The sequence below is a fragment of the Molossus molossus genome, unplaced genomic scaffold (genome assembly GCF_014108415.1).
Source record: "Molossus molossus isolate mMolMol1 unplaced genomic scaffold, mMolMol1.p scaffold_m16_p_3, whole genome shotgun sequence".
Classification (NCBI taxonomy): Eukaryota; Metazoa; Chordata; class Mammalia; order Chiroptera; family Molossidae; genus Molossus; species Molossus molossus.
The window spans coordinates 55,177,530-55,204,113 of NW_023425366.1; the positions used below are offsets into that span (position 1 = coordinate 55,177,530).

Below are 26,584 nucleotides of genomic sequence, written 5' to 3' on the forward strand. Positions count from 1 at the left end.
ATGCTGCTGAACACAGACCAGCTATGTTTTTCCATTTGATAAACAAGGTTTGGCTCGTCCTACTTTGTTACTTCTTCAGTTTGAGTTGATTCATTGTAACGTGGGAATTTCTGGCTGGAGTGCTGTAAGGTTTCTATGGGTCAGTTTCGACAAGAACTCAGCTGTAAGCTAATGGTTGCCTTCATATCTTGTAATTTTGTGTGAATGCTGGACATTGTATATGAAAACGCAGAGAGATGATTTGATGCTCTGTATGATGTTTTTCCTTCAGGGAGAATTTACTTTTGCTTTCTTGATGGTGTCAGCGTAGGGTTATGTTATAGTAATCAATTCTGGGATTGAGCTGGTGACAGCTAGGTTTCAGGATTTGTGAGAATTTGTCAATTTCCAATTTGCCCTAATTTCTAAAGTATAGCCTTTCCAGGGTCTTATCTGCAATTCTGGGTGCTTACAAATCCCCTTACCTCTTGGTCTCTCCCCAGCTCCATGAGACTGCTAAAATCTCAACACCAGTGAGCGAAATAACTCAACGTGCAGCCTCTTACTGCTGCTCTGTGCTTAGACTCTTGGCTGTATACCACTTAGAAACTGGCAAATTCCTTGAGAGGAGCAACCTCCAAGACTGTCAAACTCACTAATTTACTTCTCCTCTCTAAAGTGTCTTTACTTCTTAAGTTCTGGCTGTCTTGTGAGTTCACTGATGCTTTCATTTACTTTATTTATTTATTTATTTATTTATTTATTTATTTATTTATTTATTTTCCTCACCCAAGGACATTTTTCCATTTTTTGTTCAGATAGAGTGGGAGGGAGAGAGAGAGAGAAACATCGACGTGAAAGGGACACATCGAGTGGTTGCCACCCACACGACCCAACCAGGGCCGGGGACCAACTGCAACCAAGATACGTGCCCTTAGCGGGAACCAAACCCGGGTCTCTCTGGACCGCAGGCCGATGCTCTAACCACTGAGCAAAACTGGCCAGGACTGATTTTACTTTTTTAGAGAGAGAGAAAGGGAGAGACAGAAATGAAGACAAAGACAGACAGAGAGAGAGAGAGAAACAGAGACAGACAGACAGAGAGACAGACAGAGAGAGAGAAACATCGATTTGCTGTTCCACTTATTAATGCATTTATTGTTTGATTTTTGTATGTGCCCTGACTGGAGATTGAACCCTCCTCTTTGGTGTATAGGGACGATGCTCCAATCAACTGAGCTACCTGGCCAGGGCTCTCGAATGGTTTCAAATGGATTATGTTTTTTGTGTTGTGTCCATTCAGCTTTTCTAATTGTTATTAATGTGTACATGGTGGGTGAGGTTGGGTGGGGTGAGTGGAGGATCTGTAACAAGCGACATGGCCTTTACCACTTAGAAATGAATTTTAATAATGAGACCAAAAAATGAGTGAAACTTCTTTCAAACAGTGGAAGAGTTATGCCCCCCCCCTCAATATCTGTTACTTAAATTTTTTTTCTGAAAGTTTACCTGTTAGTTAAACTTCTAATTCAGTAATGATAAAATACTAATAAGTCAAATCACAACTAATCCTATTTTATCAATTTAATTCTGAACATCTTTGAATATGGTGTTTTTGAACAAAATAAGGCAAAAATATGATTTTATATTCATAATATTTTTTTAGTATTATTATTATTACTTTTATCCTCACCTGAGAATATTTTTCCATTTCTTTGTTCAGACAGAGTGGGAGGGAGAGAGAGAGAGAAAAACATCAACGTGAAAGGGACACATCAAGTGGTTGCCGCCCACAAAACCCAACCAGAGCTGGGGACAAACTGCAATGGAGGCACATGCCCTTAGCGGGAACCAAACCGGGGTCTCTCTGGACCACAGGCCGACGCTTTAACCGCTGAGCCAAACTGGCAAGGGCGTTCATAAGATTTTTATAGTTGTTTATCTTTATCCTACAACTGAGTGGTGAGGTATATTTCAGGGGTATTAATGTGTAAGTTTCATTTTATGCTTTACAAGTGGATTTAGTTTAAGCTTTCCTCTTAGATAGTTTGTTCATCTGATGTCTGATGTCTGATGTCTGTCTATGTATGTATGTATGTATGTATATCTATCTATCTATCTATCTACCTACCTACCTATGTTGATGAGCATCTATCATCTGTCTTTCTGTCTAGCTAATCTATCCTATCCATTTAGTTAATGAGATAAAGCCCATAAGACAAGTTATTGTTTCCACCCAGATTCATGAAAATAAGTTAGTGCAGCAAAGCGTTGGGCTCGTATTTATCTAAGGGAAGTGTTAGAATCAGCTTGCACAAGCTCCAGTCTCTGTGTGCTTGAACCTGGGCTGAGGGCCTGAGAGTTGGGACATGGTAGAAAGTTGGGACAGGTCACTCCATCTTTCTCTCGTGCTGCTGACGTCCAGTGCAGGCTTCTTTCTTGGTGTCTGGTCAGTACCAAGAGATTTAATTCAAAGCAGTTATCTTTCTCTAGACTAAGCCATCTCTTCTTAGAAAGTAAATCAAAGCAAAATGAAACTATTCCTAGGATACTAACTTGTTAGGTTTAAAAAAAAATTTTGTTTTCTTTATTGATTTTTAGAGAGAGAGAGAGGAAGGAAGAAGGAGAGAGAGATAGAAACATCGATGAGAGAGAACATCGATTGGCCACCTCCTGCATGCCCCCCACTGGGGATTGGGCCCACAACCTGGGCATGTGCCCTGACCAGGAATCAAACTGGCGACCTCTTGGTGCATGGGTCGACGCTCAGCCACTGAGCCACACTGGCCAGGCCTAACTTGTTAGATTTTTATGAACATTGTTTTGTATTATACAATTATAAGATCTACTGTCTGTTGAGCAGGTTAAAGAGCCAAGCATCATTTTACATACATTATCTCATTTCACCTTCACAACCTTATTGAGATGACAGTGTCTTTTTTATTTTGCAAATATGGATGCTAAATCTTAGAGTGGTTTAGTAATTAACCTAGGGTAAACCTTTAAAAAGTGACAATAATAATAGAGCCTAGTTTAGTAACTTAGCATTTGTTGAGCTTGGCCCTTACCTAGGAACTGGAAATATTGCTTAACAAAATACAGCTTTCCCCTCTTAACCATGATGGAAAAGCTTTTGTATTACTCATTCTTCTTCTTCTTCTTCTTCGTCTCAGTACATTTGCAGTTTAAGTGGAAAACTTCTCAGTCTGATCTGGCCACCTTCATAAAGCCCATAAGACAAGTTATTGTTTCCACCCAGATTCATGAAAATAAGTTAGTGCAGCAAAGCGTTGGGCTCGTATTTATCTAAGGGAAGCGTTAGAATCAGCTTGCACAAGCTCCAGTCTCTGTGTGCTTGAATCTGGGCTGCGGGCCTGAGAGTTGGGACATGGTAGAAAGTGGGGTTTTGGGGACAGGTCACTCCATCTTTCTCTCGTGCTGCTGACGTCCAGTGCAGGCTTCTTTCTTGGTGTTTGGTCAGTACCATGAGGTGCCCGGCACTGAAGATGTAAAAGACACAGCTCTCCCTGGCACTTCAGACCTTGCCTAACTATGGCTTATGACTCAGAACATTTCTTAGTGCCTTAATTTATGCTACCACTTCTTGGCCACTAGGTGTAACTAGGTTGCAGTCTTCTCTGACCCAGAGCAGTGAATACTGTTGTCTAAAACATTGGGCAACAGAGAATGATACTTTTAACACATGCCATTCCTGTAAATATTATCAAATGAAAAGTGGCATTTATATATACACAGTCTTTTTGTTCTGAGCCAAAGTATCTTCTTGTGTTTGTTTTGTTGGCGATTTTCACCTGTTGTCTCTGGAACTGTGAGTCAAAGGGTTGAACAGTAGCATCCTGTGATTGTGGTGCCTTAGCTGTAATTTCCTGCTGTGGATATCATTATAAAGTTCACTTTCAGCATGCCAGGTTGAGCTGAGACCATCCTCCTTCCTGCTCACCTGCCATGTCCTAGCCTTCTAGCGCTGAAGATGGAATGACATTCCATCTGGTTGCGTGGTACAGAATGCCCAGGACATTGAGGCAAAGTTCTCGAGTTCAAGTTCTGGATCTACCAATAACAGCTGTGGCTTGTCAATTTAGTCAATTTTCTCATCTGGAAAATGAGCATGATAATTCCTACATCATAAAGAAAGTGGCAGTATTAAAATAATTACTAATCTAAGTGAAAAGGAATTTGTAAACTAAAATTCTGCAAAAATATTGTTTTAAATACTTCACAATTAAATGTTTTCATTTAAATGAGGGTGATTTAAACAGCAAATCAGTTGCAAGTTTGGTTACTACAGATGCATATTCTGTTCATTTTTGTGGTCCAGGTTGAGAATGAACCAGCTTCTCTGCCCAGTGTGCAAGCATCTTTAGAAATCCTATGGAGGATATTTAGTGGATGAGACATTCCTTAAGAAACAGTTGGAAGATTACTTTTACTAAGTGCAGGAGAATATTAATAGAATAGATCAGTGAATGGACTTTTCTTTGTTACTTAAATCCTTTCTGTTGTATAGGTCCTTCTGACTGTAATAAGTATTAAATATATTAAAGTGAGATTAGTAAGTAATTTATTTAGAAGCAAAATGTAGCTAAATTAAATTTTGTGCTTTAAAAGTTTAGTTGTTTTATAGAGAGTGTTTAAAATGTATATTGAAAAGTAAATAAACATACAGCTTTCTCCTTTTTAATATAAACTGCCATTTTTTAAAAGTGTTTTTTTTTAAAATTTATAAAAATAATATTTCTGGGGATCTAAGGTTCAGCGTGGTGACTATAGTTAACAATATTATGTTGTATACTTGACATTTACTAAGAGTAGATCTTAAATATTTCCAACACACATGTGCGCGCGCACACCCACACACACACATACACACAGATAATGATATGAAGTGATGGATTTGTTAACTAAGCTTTATCAGAGTAACCATTGCACAGCACATAGTGTATAAAATCATCACATTCTTCATTAAATTTATACTTTAAGCTTATAAAATGTTACTTGTCAATTATATCTTAAGAAAGCTAGGGTGGAGAAGGAAGTCAGTGAATGGATACATATAGTGTATATTTTTTTATTCTACGAGTTAGATATAGAAGTGATTGGTTGTTCTGGCACTATTGTAGCCCAAATAGATACCAGTCAGAATACCTGCATCTGTATTCCAGTTTCGTGAAAGGACAGTGAGGGCATTTGTAATTCCTTGGACATTTGATCAGGAATAAAAAATAGTGCTTGTTTGTTTATAAATAATTGAGTCTTAAGAACTGAAATGAGAACTCTGACTTAACTAGTATCCAACCCTCTATTGCAATGAAAATTAAAATAGTAGTTATTATTCATATTTTAAAATTAAATAATATGTGCATAATTCTACTTAGCTTTCAAAATGGTTTCATATATTTTATCCATTTGATTTATTCATAACTCTGTTACTTGTGTTTCTTTTACAACTTGTAACTTTTCAAGACACATTATTAAAATTTAAATTAGTCTCAAGAAAGGAATAATGTTTATTGTGAAAATTTTGAAAATCACAGAGAACAATAAAATTAAATTAAAACCTGAAATTTCGTCCCTCAGCGAACACTATGTATTGGCTTGTTGGAGGATTTCCTCTAGGGTTTTTTGCTGTGTATGCACATAATGAATAGACACGCTTTCAAGGGGGCATACTTGGATCATATTGTATGTTAAGTTTTGGATCCTGATTTCTTTATTGAACATTATTATCATTTTACTTGCCAGTAAACTTTGAAAATTTACTGTTAATGACCATACAGCATTCTTTCTCTCACACAGATGTAAAATATCCATTCTTCTCCCATTGGATATTTTGGTTGCTTTAATGTTATAAAGTTTTGCTTTGCTGCTGTAAGTAGTGCTACAGTGAGCGGCAGGCTGGCATCTGTGGAGAACCCTTCAGGGCAGGTGGAGGCACATGCAAACACGAGCAAACAAAAACGCAGGAAGTGAGAGGCATTATTTTAACCACAATGATGAGGGTATTTTTCCCAACTTCTCCACCTTAATGAAAAACTGTTCTCTCTAATAAATACCCCACTTGCATTTCAAGGTAGTTATGGAACTGGTTGGAAACTCAATGTAAAATGTTTGGAATGAAACTGTGATCTCATCTGTGAATAAAATACAGAGATAAATATGGCCAAACATGGTAGTCTAATTTCTGGAAAGAAAACTAGACTATGAATGTTTTTCAGTGGAAGTTGCTCTCCATAGGGATGATATTTGTTCTGATTATAGTTAGAGGGCGTGGGGCCATGACCAATGAGCTCCATTTGAATGTACAAAGTACAAATGCTTAATCAGGCCATATTCCATTGACTTTAAGTATAGTTGGATTAGAATGTCTTCCATTTTTTGAAATTAGGATGTTTTCAATGTGCATATTTGATTGATGTGCTAGTTCTTCTCCTAAAATTTTTTACTAATTTACGGTGCATTTTAAAATACCATCATGGGAGGGACCTGGAAAGTATTATCCTAAGTGAAAGAAGCCAAGCAGAAAAAGACAAATACCACATGATCTCACTTATATACGGAATATAATGAACATAACAGTCTGAGGAATACAGTAGACCCAGACACATGGAAGTAGGGCACAGACTGACATCCCTCAGAAGAGGGGATGGGGGGTGGGGGGTGGGAAGAGATAAACCACAGAACTTATATGCATGTATGCATGACCAATGGACATGGACAACTAAGCCGGGGACAGGGTGGAGGGGGTTGTGGTGGGGGGTGCCAATGGGGTAAAAAGGTAAAATATCTGTAAGAAATAAATAAATAAATAAATAAAATTCAAAAAAAATAAATAAATAAAATACCATCATGGAAGCAAAAGTGGTAGCCTCCACACTAAGACACGTGGCATTTATTTGTGTTTTCAAAGCTCTTTGCTGTGTGTGTATTTGTAAGAGCCTAAAGGTATATGGACATCTGTATTGTGTCATATTCTAAGGGCCTTTGATCTTTGGTAAAAATTAAATATAAAGACAGGAAAATTCATGATCATAGAGAAAGAAAATCTCAGTGCTTGGCCTTCAAAGTGCTTCCTCTGAAAATTGACTTGGAAAGATGGCAGATGTTACTACCAGCTAACCTTTACTGTGATTGGTGTTGATCTTTTCCTGCATTCCCCTTGGTCCACAAAATCTTTGGTCACTAAAATTCAAGATGCTGCTTCTTCATACAACTACAACATTATCTACTTATTTGGCAGTGAGTTTTTATATTTTTCATTGTGATGAGAGAATGGCAAATTCGACTGGTCATTTTAGTCAGTGCTTAAATTTGATTATGTTACCTTTTGTAATCTAAAAAGACCAAAACAAAACAATTAAACCCTCCTCAGTTGGGCTACTCATTCTTTCCCAGCTTTAATGTTGCTAACAGGTGTCTTGCCTCGTTGGGTTTACCGTCAATCTTTCCACTGAAATGTTGGCCACAGTCAGAACTCCTGAAAGAATACCACTGACCTTCTTACCCACTGTGAACCTCAATAAATAGACTTTCTAGTTTTGATGTTAAGACAAAACATTTCGTTGAAGATTATTTTAAGGAAGGCAGGTTTGTTTGGAGACTGTCACTTTGAGTAAAGGAAGAGGTCCATTGGCTCTTCACCTGGCAGCCTTGATGGCCAGTGAGGCGGATGCTTCCAGAGAGTGTACTCGCCACATCCTCTGTGACCCCAGTTCCCGAATTCCTCGGGATTGCTGCTAATGACATCACAGTAAACCCAGACAGGCATTTTCTAGATACTTCATAATCTCTATGTATTTATATATTAACTGTGTTGCTGTAGTCCCAATACACCAACACTAGTGACTTACACAGTTTCTGGTAAGAAGTGAAAATCTTCCATTTTAGGTTTTATTAAGACTTGTTATTCTTAATATTATTTGGCTTGTCACTGCTTAATAGAGACTGCAGCATGGGTTCCAAGTTTTCCAGGACAATGTTGATTTAAAATATTCTTCTCTATAATCCCATAAGAGCATTTGGATTTTCAGGACATGGGGTCACGATTTGCCTGGGAAATTATGGCACCTGTACTTCCTGATAGCTTTGACAAAATTACAAAGCGCTGGTTAGACTCTTAAATGGCATGTTCAGCAGTCCATGTGGTACAACTGAGATGGAAAGAGACTTTCTTACAACGAGGGCTGTTGTTTGTTGTTGCTGAGGTTCGTGAGTGCACCTTTGTGTGTACATGTGTGTGTTGTGGTGCTTTAGTAACTGACCTCCTCTTTAGAAGATGTCCCAGACATACTAAAAAGTACTTTTTAAAAGCAAAGCATCTAGTTTCAATGGGAAAATTACAGTATTACATTTGTCTTTAGAGAGCAATTATGTATGAACACTTATGTGTGCTCTAAAGGGAAGCAGAAGCTTGATCATGGGTGAATTCACCGACAGTGGAGCACCACAGTGATGCGGCCCTGGCCTAAAATGAATGTCTTCACCTGAGCGCACTTGGATGCAAAGCTACTCACCACCCTTGATGGGCCACCCAGACAACAGGTGCTATTTAAGTAACGACACAATATTCTTGGTTTTGCCTCTTGGCCTGCAAACCTAAAATATTTTGTGTCTGGCCCTTTATGGAAAAAGTTTGCAGACCTTTGCTCTGGTCGTGCTCTGCCCATTATGTTAGCCAGCAGCCATATGTAGCTTTTGAGCACTCAGAACAAATTGAAAAGTGCTGTTAAGTGTTTATGCATGTACACTTTGGAATTTGAATTAAAATATCTCATTAATAATTATTAAAAATTTGATTAGATGTTAAAAGGATATTTTGAATTCACTGGGTCAAAGAAAATGTATTATTAAAATTAATTTTACCTGTTTCTGTTTACTTTTTTCCACGTAGCCACTAGCAAATTAAAATTGACATACAGGGCTTGCATTTGTGGTGCACATTATAATTCTATTGCACAGTGCTGATTATAGTATACATCCAGATTTATTGCCCACAGAGCTCTATTTTTAAGGAGCTTCTTGAATAAACCTACTGGTTTTTCTTGGGCACAAGTTTAGCAAACATGACAGAACCCTACACATATTCTATTTTTAGAGTTTGTGTTTTGTTGACAGCTAAGTTATAGTTTAATAGACATAAACTCTTACCTTTAAATAACAATGTATACTTTCCTATGTGTTTTTCAAATACAAATATATTTATTATTTTATGTTTTATTTTAAATCAAGTATTTTTTGTTATTCTTATTATGCATGTGTTAAAATCTATGAGCTGTATCTTCCCTGTGATATAAAAATCATGACTTCATCACGTTTACTCTGATTCAGCAAGTCCACTTCTATGATTCTGTCCTAAGGATACAATTGGATGAGTGTGCAAAACTGTGCATATAAGGATGCTCATTATAGCATTGCCTTTAATAATGAAAAGTTGAAAACAGCCTTGACACCCAACTATAATCATTGAGTACTTACATTATGGAATATCTACACAGTGATATAATTGCCAATGTAAATGATGACAATGAGTTATTAAAGAGTATTTATAGACAATCAGTATTAAATTAAATTCATTTATTTTTTACAGATGTCCCCCCCTTTTTTCCTTCATTGACCCCCTCCTCCCTGCTCCCACCCCTATCCTGCTTTCCCCTATTTTCTGTGTCCACTGGTTGTGCAAATATGCATATAAGTTATTCGGTTTATCTCTTTCAACCCCCACTCCCTTCCCTCTGAGGTTTGTCAGTCTGGTCCCTACTCTCATACCTCTGGATCTATTTCGATTGACAGCTTATGTTGTTCATGATATTCCATGAATAAGTGAGATCATGTGGTACTTGTCTTTCTCTGACTGGTTTAATTTGCTCAGCATAATACTCTCAGGTCCCTCCATGTCATTTCAAAGGGTAAGAGATCTGTCTTTCTTACAGCTGCATAGTACTTCATTGTGTAAATGTACTACAGCTTACAGCTTTTTTATCCACTCATCTACTGATGGACATTTGGGCTGTTTCCAGATCTTAGCTATTATAAGTAGTGCTGCTATAAACATAGGGGTGCATATATTCTTTCTGATTGGTGTTTCAGGCTTCTTAGGGTATATTCCTAGAAGTAGGATCACTGGGTCAAATGGCAGTTCCATTTTTAATTTTTTGAGGAAACGCCATATTGTTTTCTACAGTGGTTGTACCAGTCTGCATTCCCACCAGCAATGTACTAGAGTCCCCCTTTCTCCACATCCTCGCCAGCACTTGTTGTTTGATAATTTGTCGATGGTTGCCATTCTGGCAAGTGTGAGGTCATACTGCATAGTCATTTTAATTTGCATCTCTCTGACAATCAGTATTTTAAAGAGAAATATTTGAATTTATATTTCAAAAATTTTGAAAAAAATAAGTTCTGACTATTCATACTTATTCTTTTTGTGGATTTTAGCTTATTTTAATTTTCTTCATGCCTACTTATATGTTCTAATTTCTGTAATAGACTTGTATATCTTATATAATTAATTTTATATCATATAATTATTTTATCATTTAATAACTATGTATGAAATATCTCCTTGGAAATAAGAAAAATTCAGAATTCTAAATGAATATATTTATGTGGCATGGGAATAAAAAAAAAGATTTTATTGTCATATAATAAGAGATATTAGATAAAAAGCATTTTTCCCTGAATTGGTCACATATTATAAACAATGATTCTAATAATAAAGTAAGTAGTCATTGGTAGGAAATAAAGAAGTTTGAACTATCTACAAAATTAAGTTTTTATTTGAAAATCTTCTGAGATCTACCATGGGTTCTCCACGTCCCCACAATTGTGATGGCTAGTGATTTTTCCACTAAAATACTTTCCTGAAATTTGTAAATGCTTTATGGGTAGTTATTTTTAAGTGACCCAGCACAGGAAGGATGTGGAGGGGGTGGGGTGCTATGGGAACTCCTGCTAGTTAATGAAAAACTTGTTTGAAAGTGAACTAAGGCCACCAAACGTAGTCTGAAGAGACTGCTATGCGCAATGCAAAGGTGCTTTGAAAATAGCTTTATATTTATAAAATTAAAGTTGTTAATTAAAACTTTCTCACAAAAAATGTGAGGCCCAGATGGTTTCACATATGTTTTAAATTAAATTTATGGGGGTGACATTGGTTAATAAATCATGTTTCAAGTATACATTTCTGATACATGATCTGTGTATTGCATTGTGTGCTCACCACCCAAAGTCAAATCATCTTCTGTCACCATATATTTGCCCCCCTTTACCCTTTCCTACCCTCTGTCCCCTTCCCTCTGGTAACCACCATACTGTTGTGTGTGCCGATGAGTTTCAGTTTTATATCCCACATATGAGTGAAATCATATGGTTCTTAGCTTTAAGTGACTGATTTATTTCACTTAGCATAATATTCTCAAGGTCCATCCATGTTGCAAATGTCAGTATTGCATCCTTTCTTATGGCTGAGTAGTATTCCATTGTATATGTACCACATCTTCTTTATCCAATCCTCTATTGTAGGACACTTTGATTGTCTCCAAGTCTTGACCACTGTGACACACATTAATTCTATAAATGTAGCAATGGAAAAGAGGATAGTTAAAATTGTGTTCTTAAAAAGTCAACCTAATATCAACAGGAATAATGGCCAAGAATCAACATCATTCAGGTTATAAGTGCTAGACTAGAAAGAAATAGGAAATCAGCTCGATGGAATTAATTTCTTCTTCCCTTTCAAAGGCTTGGCAAACAGAGCTGGGTCCGTGGCTCCTTTGCCAGTCCCTGACCGAGAAGAGCGTCGGGGCCGCTCCTGGAGAGTGCCCCTACACGTCAGCCCCGGGGCCGTGGTTCACCCTTGAGCTTCTCCAGACCCAGCAACTCCATTTCTGCAACAGAGTCCAGTGCCATTGACTCTATAGATTCCCGACCAGGAGCTGTGTTCCCTGACTGGCTCTCCTCCAGTTTGGCAACGGCAATGTTTTCTCTAGCTTCTCCAGGGGCTGCCTGGCAGCTGGTTCCCTATCAGGCATTTCCTTTGTCTCTTTCTCCTTCCTCAGTCCAGCCCTGGCTGCTTCCTTTTCTATGGGTCCTCTACTCTCTGCCTCCTTTTTCTGCTGCGTTTTCTCTGTTTCTGTAGCCACCTTCCTCTCCACACTCCTGGGTAGAGGTCTCTCCCAGTTGAGCACGGTCTTCTGGAAGGTCCCCAGAGTCAGCCACAGGGCTCGGGGTTTTCCTGGTGAGCTGGGTCTGTCCTCCATACTCGTGCCCTCTGAGTTCTGGGAAATTCGGCTGCCATCTCGACACATCACTGTCACTTCCTTGCACAGGAAAGCTCATTCCTGAAGTACTATGTGGTTCTCCACTGTCATCCCCCGAGCTTTCAGAGCCGGGCCCCTCCTCGTCTCTGTCTTTCCAGGCCCAGCCCAAAGCGTTTCCTCTGCCCTGCACTCAGCCCTCTGATTTGTGAGGCCGCCGTCTGCCACTCCACCCCGCGGGGCAGCCTGCATGGCATGGGACCGACCCGGAGCCGCTCGGCCAGCTCGGCACAGCTGCTGGGGTCGGGGTCGGGGAGGCAGGGCCTGGGGTCTGCCAGCTCCCGCTGCAGTCATTCTGGGCTTCCGCTCCTCTTCAGCCTCTGCTCGGCTTGTTTTACCCAGCCCGCCGCTGTGTCTCCGCGACTGACCTCTCGTGGCCCCCCTCCGCCGAGATCGCCGCTGCGACCCCACGACTGACCTCTCGTGGCCCCCCTCCGCCGAGATCGTCACTGCGACCCCACGACTGACCTCTCGTGGTCCCCCTCCACCGAGATCGCGCCGCTGCGACCCCACGACTGACCTCTCGTGGCCCCCCTCCATTGAGATCGCGCCGCTGCGACCCCATGACTGACCTCTCGTGGTCCCCCTCCACTGAGATCGCGCCGCTGCGACCCCACGACTGACCTCTCGTGGTCTCCTCCACCGAGATCGCGCCGCTGCGACCCCACGACTGACCTCTCGTGGTCCCCCTCCACCGAGATCGCGCCGCTGCGTCTCCACCACTGACCTCTCGTGGCCCCCCTCCACTGATCCCAGCGAGCTTCTTGGTTGGCTGCCTTCGCAGTCTGAGCACCAAGTGCTGGGAGCATAGACCCCCAGCCTCCTCTCCCACCAGGGAGTCTGGGCTCCCACCTGTAGACAGCTCCGTGCTGCACTGGCCATTGGTGTTCATGAGTGATGCGTTCATTTCACAAAGAAGCGGTCCACCGAGCATCCGGTTCTTGGCAGTGGCGCCACGTGGATGCGCCCCAAGCCGGGCCCGAGCCACCCCAGGGCCGTGCCTCCACCATTTCACCTAGACCCCGAAACCTAGACTCCCTGTGTCACACCACAGGCTTTATTGTGCCAGGTAAATACAGAGGCTGTGCTGCTCCCATTTGGTCTTTGGATAGTTTTTGGCATTTTCTTTATTTCCATGATGAAATTCACTGCTAAGAATCAGTTTACCAGTTGAAACTTGGAAAGGGAAGAAAATGACTTCTACCATTGCAGTCAGTGACCCTCAGCTAGCAAACAGAGCTCTACATATGGGACTAACCTTTAACATTTATAATATTAAACAACATTTTATAGACTCCACTACATATTCTGTATCTGAAATTATATATTTTATTTATTTATTTAGTATGTTTTAGACAATTTATAGCTTCAGGAATTGTCACTGGCAATGTGTATATCATTAAAAAATGGATGCTAGGTTGTTTAGATTAGTAAGACACTAAAGGAGTCAAATGTTACCTTCTGCATCCCAACCAGGTGGTCTGTAATTCTTCTCTGTGCACCACCACATACAGCATTGGCATCATTGTGGTTATTATCTGTGTATCCAACTGTCTTCTGTCAGACTCTGACCTTCTTGGCCACCAGAACGGTGTCTGTCTTGCCTTTGTGTCCCTGACTACCTGTATCGGACACGTAGTTAGCGTCTAGCAGATGTTACTGAAGGAAGGAAAGCAGGAGAGGAGCATTTTGGGTGGTAGAGTTATTAATTAGTCCCTGTGTTCAAAAGGCAGTAGTCTGAATTGCTCCATGAGGAATTACTTTTGGGACACAAGAGAGATCCAACAATCTCTAACTTAGGAGTTTAAGCCACATTTTGCAGGGAGAAATCTGTTAGTCTTTGTCAAAGTCCATCCTTTGATCTTGTTCATCACTACTTGAACTCCGACCATCTTACCTCAGTTGAACTGCTAGGTGAGCTCCAGGCCCCCTTTGCAATCCATCCTCCGCGTTGCCATCACATCTATCTCTCTAAATTAGTACAATTATATTGTTTTCCTGTTTCATGTCTGTTACTGGCTCCTTGTAACTGCTAGATAATCCTGTCTTCTTTGCAGGACACCGGAGCCCTCTGAGATCTGGCCCACTTACTTCCACTGTCCCCATATCTGGGCCCCAGTCATGCCACACAGAGGTAGTCATTGTTCTTTAACAGGCCACATGCTTTGCTTTTTTCTCTGCTTAAAATGCTCTGCAGCTTCCTATATCTGTCAGATGGGCTCCTCTATAGAAGACCAGCTTTCTGACCCCTCCGGAGAGTTTGCCACACCCTTCTGGTGTTTTCTGCCTAGTGTATGGCTCTCTGATATACAATGACCTTATGTACTTGTTCTTTTGCTTCTTGACATCTACTTCTTCAACCCCATTGCTCAGCTATGATGTTCAAGAAATGGAAGTTCCCATTTACCAAGTGTCAACTATGTGCCAGGCATTGTGTAGACTTGGTTCCCACCGGATCAGAAATTCCTTGGGGGCGGGAACAATAGCTCACCCTGGGCTGAACATCAGGTTGGGCAGGGGTTCTCTAAATAAAACATATTGGTTGAATGTAGCTATTTTCTTCATCTCTTTAAAATAAACAGGCAAATAACCTAAGTCATTTGAAGTCCACACATTTTATTTCAGCTTCATGCAAAGACAATTTTTGGAAATGAGTGAGTGGTGGGTGAGTGTGTAGTGATATCACTTGTTTATTCTGCTAATTTGTTTTTGAGTAAATCATTCTATGCTGGTGGGAGACAGATCAGGGAGGGAACTCAGGGAGATGGTTTCCACTTAACACTCAGAAGGTTGCCTCAAAACACAGAAGAGAAAAAGAGAATAAAGCCAGAATAGATGGTGGTAAGTATAAAATGTAGATCCTTGGTTAAAGGAAAACCAGTGTGAAATAGCTCATCACAGTTTCATGTGACTTGAAATACTTCATGACATACATGCTGTTCTCCGGCTTCCACCTCCATCTTTCCTGGTACTTTTGGCTTGTTTTTGATTATGGCGTGGAATTCTCTTCGCCCATCACTCTGCTAATCCAGGCAGTATTTCCCTGGATACCCACGTTAGGAATCACCTCCGCAACGCTGCCTGTGGTATCTGTCGTCCTTCCCTTTAGTTCCCTCATACCACATCATCACCTCTACTGAGAAGTAGCTTTGACATAACTGTATTTTATGTATATATTTTGTCTCTAATTATTCTGTAAGATCTCTGTAGCCAAGGAACATATCTTATTTTTCTTTTAAATTACGTGTAGTTCTTAGTAACACTCTATGGTGATTGTTATTAAATGTTAGAGTCTTAATGAATTAAGCCATCGTTAAATGTTTAAAATCTTAATTAACGTATATATAATCCAGGCCCTAATGGATACTGGATTATATTTGCATTTATTTGATAGCAGTTGAGAGAGAAACAGGCTGCCTGACTTTGCTAGATATTAGCAGTCTAACCTCTCTGTGCTTCTGTTTTTTATCTCTTAATGAGGCTAAAAGTAACACCTACCTCACAGATGCAGGGATAACTGTGCTGAGAGAAGGCATATGTAAAAGTTTGACAATGTCTGGCACATTATACGTGCTTGATAAATATTAACCAGTATGTATAGTTTATGCATACAAAAATAAACCATAACAAATTTTTTGTAGTTTATGTATATGTAATATACCCTAATGATTATAAAATTGACTTATTGCAGGCAATTTATAGCTTCAGCTAAGTTAATGGGAAATGTCACTGACAATATGTGTATCATTAAAAAATGGATGCTAGGTCCTTTAGACTAGTAAGACACTTAAAAAAATTAAGGTGATAATAATTATGAATTAGAAAGTTGAACATTTCCCTGGCTGGTGTGGCTCAATTGGTTGAGCATCTTCCCCTACATCAAAAAGTTGCTGGTAACTAGTCAGGGCAATGCCTAGGCTGCAGGCTCAATCCCAAATAGGGGGCATGCAAGAGGCAGCCAAAGGATATTTCTCTCTCACATCAATGTTTCTCTCTTCCTCTCCCTTCCTTTCTCTCTGAAATCAATAAAAATATATTAAAAAATAAAGTTGAACATCATCACTGTTATTTTTTAAAAGAAAAAACTCCCTTTTTGTGTGTTGATACTCAAAATCAGATTAAGTCACTCAAAATCAGGTTAAATCTGCTGTATAAAGTTTAGTCCAAAGATGCCAGATGTTAAAAGAATTGAACAAAAACATACTTAGGGAAATGTTTTTCATGGTTTTGCTCATTTCTGTGCAACCGTTTTCAGTTTAGACGTTCTACTGTAGTGGGGTTCCATAAAGACTCCTCTGTGTGAAATTCTGTGTTGGAGCAGCCTTTATCATTGGAACAACTAATAATGCTTCTGCAGTTTGGAGCTATTACTGTGGAGTGGTGAAAAAATGTTTTCATAAAGTGCCTTGTCATGTTAGCAAATGAGAACTGGAGGATGGAGGTGGACCACGAGCGGGGCAGCCGTCCGCTCCCCTCACGTGCCGAAACGAGCTGCTCTGTTGGAAGCGTGGACTTTATCACGTTCTTGCGTTTGGAAATGTACTCTCTGACTGCAGGCGTAATACAGTGTGGTGATACTGTAGTTAATCATGCCATCAGTCAATTTATAAAATTCAATATAATCATATTGTGGTAAAATACAATTACAATAAGTTATAATGAGATGAGAGGGGCGGATGTGTCCTCTGGGAACGATTCCTTCACTTCTAGAATATTATTCTTTGCCTGGATTGTTTATTGGATTCTGAGAGTCTCATGCTTATGTATTCTCCCCTCCTCTCCTCTCCCACCCCACCTTAGAGCTGCCAAGGTGGGGAGGGCGCATGGTTTTGTGGATGCACATTGCGGGCATGTTTATGTGGGGGGATGAGTGGGAGCTATGTTCCCCGGGGAAAGTAGGGCCCTTTTTTTTTTTCAGCACACAGGTGCTTTCCATTTGCTAACCGCAGTCCTCTTTCGCCCAAAGGAAAGGCCTTTTACTAATTTGACTGTCAGAGGTTTTTTTTCCTGCCCAGCTGGAGCCCATTTTCCAGAGCGCACGAAGGCGCACAGTGCTGTCTAGTCGCGGCTTGGTTTCCAGATTCTGTAGGAAGTAGGAGAGCTCCCTCACGGCCACAGTTTCATGGCCAACCTAGAGCCCATTCTTGGAGCCCGGAGACTCCTCCTGAGCACTCCTGCAGTCTCTTGTCCCTGGAAGCAGTGGTGGGGGCTCCAACTAGAGAGTCAGGACCTGCATTCTGGGCCAACAGAGCTCTGAGGTTGGGGCTTCCGTCTGCTGGGGACATTTTCTCTTCTCTGGTTGGTTTGTGGTAGGCACTCTTGGTGGCGGCGGCCCTGCTTTATTGAGCTGGGCTGTGGGTTCAGGTGAAAGTCTCACAGGGGCTGGGTAGGGGCTGCGGCTAATGGGGGTGGTGGTCCTGCGGCTAGTTACTGGGCCTGCACTGTCATGTCCCCCACGCCCCAGTCTGAGCTCTGAGCTCCCAGGCAGTGTGGGCCTGTTTGTTGTTGGCCCTTCCTCCTTCCCTGCTAGGCTTTCCCTTCTCATGGGTGGACTTGCTGGCTGGTATGCCCTCATTCTGGTGGTTTTTAACCTCTATTCTGTGGGGGTTTCTTGGTGTGACTTTGGGAAGAGCAGAGTGCAAACTGTCCTCATGCATTAGAAGTGTTGACATCTTAGCACACAGATGTTCACACGGGGGAGCTGAGGAAGCTCAGGTTGGTGACAGTGATCTTGTGTGTCAGAGAGGTTTGTAAATCAGACTAGAGCGAGAAAGTTACTCACCCCCAAACATGTCAAAGCCTCAATTTCACTTTCCTATAGAGTTCTGAGACCCCTTGTTTCTATTAGGGCTTCCTGATTATATGTTCGCTGACAGAAGATCAGAACCTCAGGGACCTTAGAGCAAGACTAAACTTTACAAAGGTCTACAATCCCCCCGGGGCTTTGCAAATGCAGACTGTGATTCAGTCTGTCAGGGGCAGGCCTGAGATTGTGTATTTCTAACAAGCTCAAAACCTTATCAGGTTTTCTTGCCCAATAGGACCTTTTTCCCCTTTTCCAGTTTTATTTCAAGTCCTACCTTCTATTTTGTTTTGTTTTATTTTATAAATGGAGCTATTTCTGGTGTGCCTGTTTGCTTTTATATCTCTGAGATGTATATTGATACACAACCAGCGAATGTGTACCCAAAACAACATATACAAAAGAAAAATAGTTTCTTTTATTTAAAAATAGTCTTCTTTTTATTTTCTTTTTAATTTATCTTTATTGTTGAAAGTATTACAGATGTCCCTTCCTTTTCCCCATTGACCCCTCCTCTTTTCCTTTTTAAATCATGTAAACAGGCTCAAATTTTACAGAACTATTTTGAGTAGCTGCAGTTTGCACAGACACATGACCAGGGGAAGCGTCTTTTAACCTAACAACAACGGTATGTGTCCTGGAGGCAGAAGACTCTCAGATAAGTTAGTGCTGCCAGGGGTAAATTTAACAGACTGGTGGACTCTATACACAGGGAGTGTCTTTTTGGGTGGGATGTCCTGGGAGGAAGTCCCCTTTAGGATGGTCATAATGTAGACAGATGATCTTCTGTATCAGTACCTGCCGCCTCGATTTCTGACCTCTCCTGGCCCATCATACCCCTTCCCCTAACTGCTGTCCTGGACCAGAGAAGTCCTGTTGCCACTAAGAGAATAGCACTCTTTTTTTTGAAGTCAGAATTGTTTTTAATTTTTTTTTTTTTTATCTTCACCCAAGGATATTTTTCCATTTTTTGTACAGATAGAGTGGGAGGGAGAGAGAGAAACATCGACGTGAAGAGACACATCGAGTGGCTGCCACCCACACGACTAACCAGGGCCGGGGACAAACTTGCAACTGAAGTACTCGCCCTTAGCGGGAACCGAACCCGGGTCTCTCCGGACCGCAGGCTGACGCTCTAACCGCTGAGCCAAACTGGCCAGGGCTGTTTTTAAATTTTTACCTAAGGATATGTTTATTGATTTGAGAGAAAGAGAAACATTGCTATGAGAGGGGAACACTCGGTTGCCTCCTGTACACTCCCCACCTGGGGATTGAAGCCACACCTGGATGTGTGCCCTGACCGATAATTGAATCCCCAGCTTCTTGTTGTATGGGACAATGCTCCAACTGGACTACCTGGCCAGGTGAGAATAACACTCTTTGCACACACACAGAATGAGAGATTGAGAGAGAGAGAGAGAGAGAGAGAGAGAGACCTTCAATAAAGCCCGTACTGTCCTTGGGGACCCTGCCTTACCTCATCCATTTAGGATCACCAGGAACTTCATATGCCTGCCAGAGACATGTGACAGGGAACTGAGTTTCTTGAGGGTTTCTGCAAGGTTACCTGATATAGTCTTATATCTGTTATACTTTTTATCTGGTTAATAAAGTGAATATTAGTGTTCTAATTTGCACAGGAGGATTAGAGGGAGTTACAGCTAGGGTCTTACTGTGAAAGAGATGAAATTCTTTAACAAATAGGAAGAAATTGGTTCTAGGATAAGCTTAGGGTAAGCTATAAAGGTTATTATCCTAATTTAGGCTTCTTTATGGTTTAATGGAGTTTTAAAATATAGATTTATCTTCATGCAGAAAGATACATGTCATTATTTTCAATCTTTTTTGAAAGTTTGTTCTGAATTATCACTGCCTCATTTCAAGAAAGAATTCGATACAGCCTGTCCTAGTCTATTTGGGCTTCTATATAAAAAATACCATAGCCTGGGTGGCTTAAAAACAACAGAAATGTATTTCTTACAATTCTGGAGGACAGGAAGTCCAAAAAAGGTACCAGCTGATTCAGTGTCTGGTCTGGAGATCCACTTCCTGTTTCATAGATGGCCATCTGCTTGTGTCCCTACTTGTCAGGAGGGGCGAGGGAACAACCTGCGGTCTCGTTCACAAGGCACCCGTCTTCATGAGGCTGCACCCTCATGACCTAATCACCTCCCAAAGACCCCGCCTCCAAGTACCATCACACTGGGGGTTAGATTTCAACAGATGAATATTTTTGGGACGTAAACATTTAGCCTACAGCACAGTCCACTATATATATGTGTATATATATATATATATATATATACACACACACACACACACACACACACACATACATATATATGTATATCATGTATATACATATATATGTATATACATATATGTGTGTGTGTGTGTGTGTGTGTGTGTGTGTGTGTATATATATATATATATATATGAGATGATGGTGGGGTGAAAAAAAAAAAGAAGCTAGGGGTAGGGTCAGCACACAAAAACATTTCCTAGAAGATGCTGTTGACTTGTTAGAAGTGAGCTACAAATTTCGTGGGGAGTGTCCAGGCTCCCTGATCAGTGGTAGGATTCACGGTGGCTCAAAGATGAAGGTGAAGCAGTTTTCCCTGTGCATAGAGTTGGAACAAACCCCTGCCAAAGAGAATACTGAATGTGTAGTGAACTACACTCTGAGCAACATTCCTCAAATAGATGTAGAATGTGTTGTAGGGCTATTTTTCAAAAGGTCCTTGGATCTAGGCTGATGGCACGTGCATGCATAATTTAGTGCAGATTTTTTGCAAGGGCCCCAAATAATGCAATCTAAGTATACAGCTCTCTGACTGCCTCCAGGAGTAAAATTGCACTGTTTGCAGGAACCGATGGACTCTATTCCATTACGCAGTCTTCTATCAGTATTATTTTGCTGAACTGAGCTATCATTTGAAATATGTTAAGTTCAATTGCTTTAAAAAGGAAGAAAATTTGTAAAAAAAATCTCTCTAGCAGAAAGTCATCAACTTTAATTTTAGGGAGAGTATATACAAAATAGATTAAATCCCCTGGCTGCTACTGATCACTCAGTTTCCTAAGTTGTATAGTGAGAGGGCTTAAATATATCCTCAAGGTCTCTTTTGTCTCTAAAGTCTTCTGAATTAGCCATGGGCTTGGAAAGTAAGAGCTGAGACTCTCAAGCTGAGTAATTGAGACAGCTTCAATAAAGAGACTATTTACCATGGCGAGGACGGTGTTTGGGGCACCCACGGGATCTAGTGCACTGCCCAGGGCTGGCAGGACAGGGAGTCATTACTACATCTAGGTCTGAAGTCATGAGGGCTGGAAGTGGCTACAGAAAGTGAGGAGGTTAGCTTTAGGGAATTGTCTATTTGACAAGGATTATAGAGGAAAGGACCTATCCTTGTAGGTAGTTGAGCTGGAGAAGGGCTGGGGAACATTTGACCTGCAGGCCGAGAAAGGCCCGCGAAATCAGTACCAGCTAACATCACATGGCCACCAACTTAGCCAAACCAAATATAGCAGGGTAATTTTTAGGTTGACAATTTTGTATGGCTTGGAAATGATGTTTTAGATATCCAAATGGCCCTTGGCAAAAAATGGTTCCCCTGGACCTCGATGTTACTCCTTTGCTCTCCTACCCCCTGATGGCTCCCACGGCCAAACCCAGTAGAAAGCCGGAGGGTTTGCATGTACCTCAGCCTCCTGCAGCACAAAGCAAGTGGAGAAGACTGTGTGTGTGTGTGTAGTGGTGTGTGTGTGTGTGTGTGTGTGTGTGTGTGTGTGCAAAGGAAGGCAAGCAGCACTTTCCCTAACTTCATGTTCCTAAACAAACACAGAATTTTTTCTCAAGGTAAAGAAATTCTCTCTTCATGTCAGCTTCATGAAAAACCTTATCTCTGGTTGACTGCTGAAGCCTCACAGGGGACCTGGCCTCTGTAGAGGTCGGTGAGTATGGGCCCTGGGCAGCGAAGCACAGCGTGGGAAGGGGCAGAAAGCGGGGGCAGCAGGCAAGCTGCAGAGCTGCGGAAATAAAACAAGTGAGCCCACGGCTTTGCCAGGTTCCGCAAGTCTTTGTTGTCCCAGTGCTAATGAAATCCGTGAGAGAAGAGTTTTCAGGCTGCCGGACAGAAGTAAAACCCTCATACATTTTCATTACTGCTTTCATCTCTACAGTGTTGGAGGAAACACTTTTGCATCCATAAATCTCACAGGGGAAGGACTAGGTGGTACCATGGCCTTGCCTGTGGGGCAGCCGCTGTCGCGAAGCACCACCCTCTTAGCTTGTGTGACTGACATGAAAGCCTGAAGCCAAATCAGCTGTGCCGCAGAAAAGTTGTGTTTTGAAATCCAATATGGGAATAAACTCTCTTGAGGGAATTATAGTGGATTTTCCCCCAGCTTCTCAAACAATCAGTACACTTTTCATTAAGTTCTATTGGAGTATAGTTTATACACAACACAATTCATCCATTTAAAATATACATTTCCATGAGTTTGGGCACATGTATATAGTTGTGCCCTCACCGCCATAATACACATATAGAACTTTTTTTTATCACCCCCAGGGGTTGACTTGGGCCCCTTCGTGGCAGATCCCCTTTGCACTTCCAGCCCCAGGCAGTCTCCAATCTGATTCTTGTCACTGTGGCTTTGCCCGCTGTAGAATTTTATGTAAGCAAAACCATATATAGAGTATAGTATTTAAATATGAGAATCAGCTGTCCAATTTCTACAAAATCTTCTGGGGTTTTATTGTATGTTTGTGTTTACATGTTTACACCAATGAACAATATTTATGGTAAAAATGATCTCGGTGGTACAAGAGGGTGTAAAATGAAAAGACAAGTCTACCACCTACTCGTTCTCATGTCTAATCCCACTTCTCAGAGCCAACAGAATTTAACGGTTTTCCCCTTTAATTCTTCTGGAGGTTTTAATTAATATACAAAGCACGCTTTCTGTACAGTGTCTATTGACATTGTGCAGGGAGAGGTGATGATTTTGCTCATTACATTACTTCCTCTGCTCTTCTGCCTCCCTTCTCCCTTCCCAAGTTATGAGTTAAATCACTATTTTTATTTCCTCTACTGCTTACCTTTGAACCCTGAGAACTTATTCTTGATTTTATACCTTAAATTAAACTAGTATGTTGAAGAAAATAATCACAATTATTAGACTCAATATACTATTTTTGTGTATAAAATAATTACATAAGTCATAAATTTCAGGGATGACCATATCGCAAAACAGCTCAATTAGACCTCTGAGATTAAAAACATAATTTTTGTTAACATAACAAAGAAAATGCAGAAGGGAATGAAAGTAGACTTGAAAAAAGTGTTTTCCTTCTTGGTGCTTATGAGTTCAGTAGAGTACTAAGAACATTTTCTAGCAAGAATATAAAATTTAAGTTTGAGGCTCATGATAAAAATTAGCTAGCCCACATACGAGTATTTTATCTCTTATGGCTGAGCAATATTCCATAGCATATATGTACCACAACTTCTTTATCTAATCATCCACTGAAGGACACTTTGGTTGTTTCCATGTCTTGGCCATTGTGAATAATGCTGCAATGAACATAGGGATGCACAAGTCTTTGCAAATACATGTTTTCAAGTTTTTTGGGTCTATACCCAGGAGAGGGATTGCTGGGTCATATGGTAATTCTATTCTTAATTTTTTGAGGAATCTTCCTACTGTTTTCCATAGTCGCTATACTAGTTCACATTCCTACCAGCAGTGAATGAGGGCTTCCTTTTCTCCACAACCTCTCCAACGCTTGTTATTACTTGTCTTATTTATGAAAGCCATTCTAACAGGTATGAGATGGTATCTCATTGTAGTTTATTTATTTTTTGCTGCAAAAAGCTTTATTGTTTCCACTTGATCCAATGCATGGGAGAGGGCTCCAGGATGGTTAAACGGATGCCTGATGGTTTAATGAAAAGGTTCGGGCCAGACACCATGGGGATGCAGAGGGGCCCCTTAAAGGCCTTTGGGCTCCAAAGGTTCCTGGTTATGCTTAAGGGTGAGCCTTTTGAGGAGACACTCGCCCAGCCCAGCCTTGGGGCTGGCTGGCCTGCCAGGGGGCAGGGGTGGGAGTGGTTAGTCAGGTGTCACCCATCTTTTTGATGAGTTTTACCTCCTCACCCAGGAAGTGGTTCTCCAGGAAGTCACAGAGATGAGGGTCTTCACTGGTAGAGATGAGGGCATGCAGATCCACAAGTGCCTGGTTCAGGTTCTTCTCCCAGGCCATGGCAGCTTCCATGGCATCCTGAGTTTTGCCCCCCTTGTCTTGGGAAGGCTTCAGCATATCCTGGAAGACAACTCAGCCGCCACACTGGTTTTACAGCTTTAAGAGATGCTCAGTGCCCTCTCGCTTCTTCTCTGCCAGTGGGCAGAGGAAGTGGCCCATGCCCTCTGGAGCCACATTTTGTGGGTCGAAATAGAAGCCCAGAGAGAGGTGGGTGTGGGAGGCCGGCAGATGCAGGTTGACCAGGTGTTGAAGGCAGCCTCCACCTTGGTGGAATAATTCTGACAAATTTGGGGGCCCATGGTATTGGCTGGTCTTGAAAGCTGAGGTGGTTCCAAAGGAGGTGACTGGAAAAAAGGTTGGAGGGTGGTTGGAGGCTGGAAGAAGGGGTGTCCCTGGGTCTGTTCCGTCCAAACTCTGTTGAAGCAAGAGACAGATCTGGGGGACTGCTGAGGGCACTGCGCTCTCGTTGTAGTTTTGATTTGCATTTTCCTGACAGCTTGTGAAGCTGAGCATCTTTTCATGTATCTGTTGGCCATTTGTATGTTTTCTTGGGAGAAGTGTCTGCTCAGGTCCTCCACCCATTTTTAAATTGGATTATTTGGTTTGATGTTGATATAGAACTGAAAGCAACAAATAAGCAAAGAAGAAAAACAGAAACTCATAGATACAGATGACAGTATGGTGGTTACCAGAGGGAAGGGGAGTGGGGGGGCATTGTAAAGGGCAAAAAGGGTCAAATATATGCTGATAGAAAAAGATTCGACTTTGGATGGTGGGCATACAATGCAATATACAGATGATGTATCATAAAATTGTACACTTGAAACCTATATAATTTATTAACCAATACCACCCCAATAAATGTAATTAAAAAAATAAATAGATAAAATACTTAAAAAATTAGCTAGCAAGAAGGATTTCACAACTAAAAACTCCTTGTATTGGCAATTAATTGAGTTAAAAGATTCTTAGCCAACGCTACAAAAAACAACCTTCTAGAGTAATATTTATGAACACAAGCATACTTTCTTTGTATTTCTATAAACGAACATCTTTGAAATGTTAAAAGTGGATTCTGCCTGTGGTTATCTCTGGTATGAGGAGCTACAGGTGCAGACCGATGGTTTAATTCACCTTCTCAAAGTCTTCTTTGGAAGCCATCAGATTTGACTTCATCATCTGGCATCAGTTTGCGGGTCAGATTTCTCCATGGACTCTGCAAACTAGAATGTCTTCACTGAGCAGAGTGTATTTTCTGTGCTCAAGGATACTGTTGATTCTTAAATGCTTGACAATTTACTTAAGGCGAGTGTGAAGAAATTTCTTAATACAAGAACAGACACCTCTTACAGCAACCACAGTCTCAAGAAATTTGTTTAGTTAAATCTAACAGCAACAACAACAGCAGCAGTGTATGATTTAAACGAAGCCCAAACAACCATTTTTCTTTTTGTATGTGCCCCTAGCAGGAACAGAACCTGGGACTCTCTGGTCTGCAGGCCGATGCTCCAACCGCTGAGCCAAACTGGCCGGGGTCCATTTTTCTTTATTGGTGTATTTATCCAGGCAAGATGGCTAAAGTGGGAAATCACGGGAACAGCAATAGCTTCACAGTTCATGTGAAACTCATTTGTTTGTCAATTTCTATTTCTTATTTCAACTGTCAACAGTACTTCTTGATTCTCAACTTTCTGCCCTTCTCCTCCTCTCTTGCCCCCACCTTTACTGTGAAATTAGATGATTGAAACTGTACATTCTGAAATTCAAATAGGAATCCATAGGTTGATTTTTGAAAGATAAAAGCTGAAAGTAGGTTTTATTGCTGCATGCTGGGGTATACAGTGATTTGATTTCTTTCTCTGTCGTTCCAATGATTTCTTTGTCTTCAAGAAGTAAGTTTAAATAAATTCTCTTTCTAATGTATTTACCACATTTGGCCACATTTTAGTGGGTTTCATATTTGCACCATGATTTTCTTTTGCATTTTCCCCTCCCTGGAGTTTCTTACTGCCTCTCTCTTTTTCTCACCGAGAGACACATAGAATGCCTTCTCTTATGGCCTGATCCACCCACTTTCCACCCTTTTTACCCTACTTTCTGTCTCTGTGGATTCTATCAGCAGGCTCCCATGTCTGGTGGCTTCTAGTTGGGTTTAGCCAATAAGGAGCCCAACAGAAGTTTTGTTGCAACAGTATTCATGCT

At 41.1% G+C, this 26,584-nt stretch overlaps 1 protein-coding gene and 1 pseudogene across 4 annotated transcripts in view; one reads left to right on the top strand and one right to left on the bottom strand.

Annotated features, from left to right (window-relative positions):
* RASGRF2 (Ras protein specific guanine nucleotide releasing factor 2) overlaps nt 1–26,584 on the top strand; it is a 188,318-nt gene that overhangs the window by 11,209 nt on the left and 150,525 nt on the right. The gene's annotated exons all lie outside the window — the stretch shown is intronic.
* Nucleotides 24,112–24,681, bottom strand: LOC118641390 (annotated as a pseudogene).